Genomic DNA, 8,991 nt, shown 5'->3' on the forward strand with positions numbered 1-8,991 from the left:
ATAGGCGAATACCCCATTTTACTTATTGAAATTCATTCTTCCCATTCAATAAGTCCCTCTTCTTTATCCACAGTTATTTCCTGTGGGGAACTTGGAGCTTCTGTCTAGTTTCATTATGGAAAGCAAGCCAAGCATATCTGCCCTCTTCCATAACTCTAGTGTGTGAACCTTGGATGAACTCATTCATAATTTTAAAAGATATTTTAATGTTGGCATTGATTGATTGATCACTTATTCATTCATTCACTGACTTCTGCACAGCCTGCATAAAGATGGCACTTGATGGTGATGACAGGAGAATTGTGTGACAGTTATAAAGGTTGCATCATCAGTCTGGATAGATCACAGCTCATATCGGCAGAGTGGAAAAATCATTCATCTGTACCTTCTTCACAGAGAATATATTTCTTCTGTTTGTGTGTATGTGTGTTCCTCTGAAAGAGGCGATTCAAAGGCATGGTGTGTGACAGAAAAGTTTTCGTCACTTCCTGTTGATAAGGTGCGGAGGGCTGTTTATTTGACATTTCCTCTCTGCAGCATTTATAACATATGCTGCCAGACTACAGATAAATGAAGAGAGCAGTCTGGGCCTTCTGCTTCACATTCCTAATTCTGTTTTAATAATGGGAATTAGATTGAGTACAGCTAGTATTACTTCCCTGTATGGCATTTCTTTCCAGTTTGTGAGTTCCATCTTTGGTAAACTGATCTCAAATGATTTTATTCTCATGATCATAATGGAAACAACCAAATTAAGATTAAATGATATTAATCTAAGGTCAGTTCCAATGTTGAGTCATCTCATCCTTTTATGATCATGTCATTTCATTTGAAATGGTGTTTACTACAGTGTTATATTGGAGACAGCCAAAAATGCTGTTAGTTATATTTGATGCATTTATATGAAACATCATAATAGGAAATGCCAGTGATACTGGGAGACTGGTCAAAACTAGCTGAAAATTTACTTAAGGGATTCAGTTTCTCATTTTATGAAAACACTGTAGCACATCTTACATTTTGAAATCCCTTCATGTTTCTTTTTATCAATCTCTCATCCCAGTGCAGGCATCAATCAGATACCTTTTTTTTTTTTTAAAAGGTCAAACAGGCAGGAAAATGACACATCCCAGAGGACCACATCTGCGGCTAGACAGAGCTTGCATCTGCACAAGATGTTCCATATCTAACTCTCTAAATCTCTAATTTCAAACCATTCTCTATTCTTAGTATTTAAGGCCTGATGTTATGTTGTCATTACCCTATGAACTGAGAAAAAAGTGGATTATAGTGCACTAGAAAAAGTGACAATGTGTAGAAATTGTTCAAAAGTTTCAGGTCAGTGAGATTTTTTATTTTTTTTTCATTAATATTTTCATTCAGAAATATTGTTATTTATGTTCATATTTGAATTCAATAACATTTTTATTCAACCTTCGATTCAAAGAATCCTTAAAAAAAGGGTATCACAGTCGTTTTCAACATTAATAATAAGAAAGGTTTCTTTAGCACCAAATCAGCATATCATAGTGTATAATATCAGCACTAAACCAGCATATTATTTTCATCAAATAAATGCAGTCTTGGTGAGAATTATGTGAGAAACATAAAATCTTACCAACCCTAAACTGTATAATGGTAGTGTATATGTGCTATGGGAAAAACATACTTGGACTTTACAGTCTGTTTTATTCAGTGGAATGGAAATGCTTTTTACACATGACCCCAATACTTAATACTTGTCACCAAGACAGCTGCAAGACAGAGTTCATACCTCTTTAGTTGTTAGCTGGATGTTTAGTTTGGACTGTGCAGATGATCACGCTGCACCATGAGAGTAGAGAAAGTTCTTTCATTGTGGTGTACAAACAGAGCATTAAGCAGCACAGAGAAAGACAAATTAGAGTTCTGTCAGAATAGAGGAAAAAGGAGGAATCGAGTGAAAAATATCCAATAATCCCATCCAAATTGACACATTGATGCATCTTATTTGTTCCTGCCTTTAGGGACTATGTCAAATGATTCTCTCCTAGTCAAAGCTGCACAGCAGATTTGTTATAACAGAATAGTTATGATGCACAGTCCATGTTCATGTTTTTAATAGTTCAGCTTTTACAAAAGAGCAGCTGAATGGTGGAAAACACATTTCTAAAATACTTTTTTAGAGCTGTCATAAGTATTTTCCACATAGAGGGAGGAAGTGAGAGAGATTGATAGTAATATCATAGCTTTATGGTTTACTTTAAAAAGGACATCCTTAAAGGGATAGATTGTTTTCATTGTATGGACAAAAACAACAATTAACAACAACACTGAGACTTTTGAATATTCTTTTGTGTTGTACAGAAGAAAGAAAGTGATACATGTTTGGAAATGTTGTGTGAGTAAATGATGTGCGAGTTTTTCTTTTTGGCTGAACTATCCCTTGAAAGGTGAAAAACTCTTTTCTCAGTCAACTTACAGTGAATAAGTGCTGTACACAAGGTGCTGCTATCTGGCTGATTTATAAATAGATGAGCTGCATCATTAAAGGGGTCATATGTTGAACAACTAATGTTTCCTTGATCTTTTGAGATAAAAGAGTTGTTTTATGAAAACATACAGTACTGTGACTTTCAGAACTCAAAACTTCCTCCACAATGAAAAAAGATCATATCATTTTAATAATATATGACCGCCCACGTTTGCACATCAAAATGCCTATAGAGTGTTCAGAATAGAAGCATTTTCTTCTGATGGATTAGACAATGTTAGAAAAGCGATATAACAATGTCCCTGATCTTTTTTTTTATTATTATTTTGCGAGGCACGTTTGAGCTTGGACTATTTTGTGAACCCGTCATAATGTTTCACATTTTGTATGTGAAAAACGATTAATCTTAAACACACTGCAGCAAGAAATGGCCAGTTTAATTACACAGAGATAGAGTGGAAAGTGGTCATGAAATCTAAATAATGAATGTTTTGGTGCAAAAAAAAAAAGTTACTAACAATGTAAGTGGACCTCAGGGAGAAAAAGTAAATAGAAAAAAGTACAATATGACCCCTTTTAAGACCCCTTTCTTCTGTGGTTACAAGGGGTGAGGGAAAAGAATAACAAAATCATAGTGTCATGACCTGGATATAATAAAATCAATATAATATTGTAATGCCAGATACCTCTAGTGGTTACTATGCTGACAGTAAGGAAGGAAAAAAAGACATTCACTGAAGCAGCTGTCGGTTGCTTATTACAAATGATATGACTGAAGAAACACTCGTAACCTACAGAGAGAAAGAAGGAGAGAAAGGATAAAGGAAATGAGTGACACAAGAGTACATCAAATTTAAAACAGAGAAGGATTAGAGGCATTTAAGAGGAAATGCAGTGATCCTTGAACCGAACAAGCTGGCAACAAGTTGACAGGTGTGTGTACTCTGCTCAAAAGCCTGAATGTGATACACTAATCATTTGGACATGATTTCTCCTTTGGGTACTTCATCAAGGGGTAACTTCGAGATCAGTCGCCCATGTGAGCGTGCTCGGCTCATAGGGCAGGTAATCAAAGAGAGGTAGAGTGTAATTAGAGAGTCAGATCTGTTTCCTATAAGTCCCAGTCTCTGGAGCTTTGACAGACAAGCTGATGACTTTTGCATTGGGCTATATAGGTTTGTTTTTAGTTTGTTTTTCAAAACCCTAGAGCTTTCAAATTAAAATAAAATAATATTTCAAGAATCAGAAAAAATATGACTGACCATGAGCACATTTCTCTGTTTTATTTCTGTCTGTTATGTACTGTACTTTCTTTCTTTTGGTATTCTTTTGTTTTAGTTCCACAAAGTGTCCCTGGCTTTATGAAAAGTTCTATAAACATGAACATTATTATTATTATGGCCTCCTTAACTTTTAATGAATATAATATAATATGCTTATTTGTTGTGTTTCACTTTTTTGTCTAATTAGACAAAAAAAAAAAAGTACAGTGTGACTTTTATATGGCATTTGTTAATCTCATTGAACTTGGCCACCAAACAAGGTGATAAACGGCCGTCTTGGAGGTGAGTGGCATCTTTAATAGAGATATTTATCTATGTAGTACCAGCCATTTTAATAAACAATTGAGACTGATGATGAATTGTATATTTTTTGCTACATGGACATGTACAATAATACTAAAGTATTATTTAGTGCTGTATTTGTTTAAGTCAAATTCATTTTAGTTGGTCAGTTAGTGTGTTGCATTTCCTTGCATCCTTTTTATCTGCCTTTCTGCCTGTTTCTGAAAGGCCCTTCTTTGCCTGTCTTCTTCTTTGGCAGCGCAGTGTGCCTTTGTTTACACCCAAAAATAAATAAATAAATAAATAAATAAATAAAAAAAAACACTGGCCAGCTTAAGCAGCTTTGGCTTTGTAAATCAAGACCAGCCTGCTCTCAAAATCGATATCTACCTAAGCCTTTTCCTTACCACTGGGCCATTCTGTCAGTAGGAGCTGAGCTATCAATGACACCAGCTCCAGTTCAATCTCTCTCTCTGCACTTCTCATTCACACATTCTCTTTGCATCCCTGATTTTGCCTGGCCTAACTTTTATTTTCTCTCAGCTGCCCTTTTTCCACTTCATCTGTGTCTCTTTCAATTCGGTTTGTTCCTTCTCTCTCCCTATCTTTTTTCTTTTACTGAGTCTGACTGTCTATTCCTTTTCTCATTATTAGTTAGTTTCCCAATGCATACCAGCTTAAAAACAGTGTTTGTGTATTTACCTTTATTATAAAAACAGACTCCAATACAACGAATGGCAGTCTCTGGAGCTTTGACAGACAAGCTGATGACTTTTGCATTGGGCTATATAGGTTTGTTTTTAGTTTGTTTTTCAAAACCCTAGAGCTTTCAAATTAAAATAAAATAATATTTCAAGAATCAGAAAAAATATGACTGACCATGAGCACATTTCTCTGTTTTATTTCTGTCTGTTATGTACTGTACTTTCTTTCTTTTGGTATTCTTTTGTTTTAGTTCCACAAAGTGTCCCTGGCTTTATGAAAAGTTCTATAAACATGAACATTATTATTATTATGGCCTCCTTAACTTTTAATGAATATAATATAATATGCTTATTTGTTGTGTTTCACTTTTTTGTCTAATTAGACAAAAAAAAAAAAGTACAGTGTGACTTTTATATGGCATTTGTTAATCTCATTGAACTTGGCCACCAAACAAGGTGATAAACGGCCGTCTTGGAGGTGAGTGGCATCTTTAATAGAGATATTTATCTATGTAGTACCAGCCATTTTAATAAACAATTGAGACTGATGATGAATTGTATATTTTTTGCTACATGGACATGTACAATAATACTAAAGTATTATTTAGTGCTGTATTTGTTTAAGTCAAATTCATTTTAGTTGGTCAGTTAGTGTGTTGCATTTCCTTGCATCCTTTTTATCTGCCTTTCTGCCTGTTTCTGAAAGGCCCTTCTTTGCCTGTCTTCTTCTTTGGCAGCGCAGTGTGCCTTTGTTTACACCCAAAAATAAATAAATAAATAAAAATAAAAAAACACTGGCCAGCTTAAGCAGCTTTGGCTTTGTAAATCAAGACCAGCCTGCTCTCAAAATCGATATCTACCTAAGCCTTTTCCTTACCACTGGGCCATTCTGTCAGTAGGAGCTGAGCTATCAATGACACCAGCTCCAGTTCAATCTCTCTCTCTGCACTTCTCATTCACACATTCTCTTTGCATCCCTGATTTTGCCTGGCCTAACTTTTATTTTCTCTCAGCTGCCCTTTTTCCACTTCATCTGTGTCTCTTTCAATTCGGTTTGTTCCTTCTCTCTCCCTATCTTTTTTCTTTTACTGAGTCTGACTGTCTATTCCTTTTCTCATTATTAGTTAGTTTCCCAATGCATACCAGCTTAAAAACAGTGTTTGTGTATTTACCTTTATTATAAAAACAGACTCCAATACAACGAATGGACAGGTTGAACTACAGCTGTTTAGCATAACAGCATTGATCCCAATCATCTTTTATTGTCACAGTGACAAAGTAAATAAGATCAAGTTAGTAGTTTAGACCTGTGCACACTAATTAAGACTATAATAGAGTAGAAAACAGCAGTAGAAGCTATATTTAGTTGTTGTTGCTGACTGACAACCCAAAATGCCTTGGAAAGTAACCCACCATGACCATGATGAAATAAATGACCAATTGAATGAACAATTTGTTTAAAAATGTCACAGACCTTAGGCTGAGAATGACTGAAGACATTTCTAAGACAAGGAGAGTACAAGAGTCTGGAACTGTTTAAAGTCGGGATGAAACGTAAATTGTATTTTCTTCCTTATTGTGATGTACAGTAATAAATCCAAATGCAAACATGTAGCTGCTTCTCGCACATGTAAAAATGAATGTAGGGAGGGACTTGATTTCGTCTTTCTGAAATTGATTGGATTGTTGTTATTTGATAAGTTACAGGTTGCTGGAGGGAAGGAATTATTGCCCTGATATAGTTAGATAAATTATAAGCATTACATTATTTCACACAATAAGTACAGATGAGATCAATACAGAACATCATGTTCTGGAGTACAGTATCGCTCACTGTAGGTTGGAGAGGATAATTATTTTGCTTCAGAGTAACACTCAAGGTGCTGCGTGCATGCTTCCTTCTGCACCATGCTACGTACCTCTTGATGCGAGTAATTAACGTTGATTTAATTTACATTTCTAGATTTGTTTGGTGCTGAGTTTATCATGATGTTCTTTTCATGTTTAATGGAGGTGCTTTTTGGTGGTTAGTGTTTATCATGTTTCAGTGCATTATGAAATAATATATTTCAGTAATGTTTGCCCACACAATACATCACCCTTCCCTTTTTTCCTCTTGCTGTGTTGCAAATACTTTACATCACTCTGTGGTTTATATTTGCATGGAACATTAGTGCATGTGCTGAAGCACTGTCAGCCCTTATTACAAAGCTTCATGTCTGACAAACCCTTCACAGAGTGAGGGATAACTCTGCAGCGGCTGAGATATGTTGCGGATGTTGGGAGTAAAAATGACTGGAACTACAGAAAACCACAATGTAAAATATATAAACTGTAAAAAAATCTGCAGACTTCTGACATTTGGAAGATACACATTTTTGATGCATTGAATGCTCATTCATTTTGTACATAAATATTCATAATTTACTCATATGTAATTCCTTGTATGTGTAAACATACCTGGCAATAAAACAAAACAAAAAAAAAAGTTATGTTTAGTGATGTCACTTCAATAGGCCACCTGACTGACTGGCATTTTAACAGTCAACAACTTTCACTGCATAGCAATTGGTTCATTATAGACCGTTTGATTCCATTAGCTGGTGACTGATAGATGAAGATTGGCAAAGCACTGAGATGTGACTAATTTGTGCAAGTATAATATGGAGCAAGAAAAAAGGCAGAATAAATGAAGTGTTTATGTATTCTCTGACATTGTTTAAATGTTCATATTTGAACATAAACCACACTTGGAAATATCTGAAAAGGTCAGGCAATGTCAAATTATAAGACACGTTATTCATTTATTCTCTCTAGTTTCCCGTCACTCATTTATATGATATATTTTTATTTATTTTATTTGAATTAAATTCCCAGTCAAAAATATTATGACTGGCTTAAATGGATATTAGATATGAGTGGATTGCACATAATTGTTACTCTGCAATTCAGACAAACCTCTTTTTCTCCCTCCTCCCCTTTTCCCTCTCTCATCTGTTATTCCCGTCAGGCAGACTGGCAGACGGTGCACCGGCATCCCCTGGTACCATCCTGTGAAATGACTACTGCGTCACAGATGTAATGTGCTTCGAGTCTGTGTGTGTAACAGAAAGAGAGAAAGGAAGATGAAGTACGTTGTATTTGATTGGGATGGAGTGTAGGGGATGCTAGCATGGGCACAATCTCTCTCTTTCTCTCTCTCATTCTTTCTTTCTTTCTCTGTGTCAGGTGCAGCTGCTGCAGTCTGGGGATTAGTCTCACTCCAGATCTCCTTGAGTCAAAGTCAATGAAGGTACCGCAGTACAGTCTGCCTGTAGCAGATATCACAGCGGCTCTCTCCCATCACGACACAGCTGAGAATTAAAATAATGGCAGTTATTACTTATTGTTTCTTTTATTTTATAACTATATTTTGGCATTATTACATAAGTTTAGTGTTGATGGAAAATTGGTGGATTCCTTTCTTTACACATGAAAGAGAATGAGAAAAGAGCGAGACAAGAGGATACCTTTTTGGGGGAAAAAAAAACGTATGTCTACAATGGTATACAAAATAGAAAATTAAACCTATTTAGGAACTGATTTCCATAATGCAAAGTGATGGTGAGACCAGCCAGGCTTGAAGGCAAATGCAGCTGGGAGGCTCAAAAACCAGAGTGGAAAATTTGGTGTCTGAAACTGTAACTAGCACAGACATCCATTGTATGCCAGTGTGGTAAAAGAGTCAGGGAAAAGGGGGAAGGATTTCCTTTCCGTAAGGACTTTGGCATTCAAGGGTCTCCCTTCTATTTTTTCTTCTTTAGGGGGAGGGTGGCTTGGGTTTGATGTCAAAAATAAAACAGTCACACTGGTTTTATGTGGTGAGATTGTGTGGCCAATAAATTTGCAGTCAATGTGTAGTGATGAGACTGGGGTAACTTTCTTCATCACAAATGATATATATTTTAAAGGGGTCATATGATGTTGCTAAAAAGAACATTATTTTGTGTATTTGGTGTAATGAAATGTGTTTATGCGGTTTAAGGTTAAAAAAACACATTATTTTCCACATACTGTACATTATTGTTTCTCCTCTATGCCCCGCCTTTCTGAAACGTGTCGATTTTTACAAAGCTCATCGGTCTGAAAAAGCGAGGTGTGCTGTGATTGGCCAGCTATCCAGTGCGTTATGATTGGCCGAATACCTCAAGCGTGAGACGGAAATGTTACGCCCCTCACATACTGTGATGCCCTGTCCGGCCGGAGCAAT

This window comes from Sinocyclocheilus rhinocerous, unplaced genomic scaffold (genome assembly GCF_001515625.1).
Source record: "Sinocyclocheilus rhinocerous isolate Xijiao unplaced genomic scaffold, SAMN03320098_v1.1 scaffold298, whole genome shotgun sequence".
Classification (NCBI taxonomy): Eukaryota; Metazoa; Chordata; class Actinopteri; order Cypriniformes; family Cyprinidae; genus Sinocyclocheilus; species Sinocyclocheilus rhinocerous.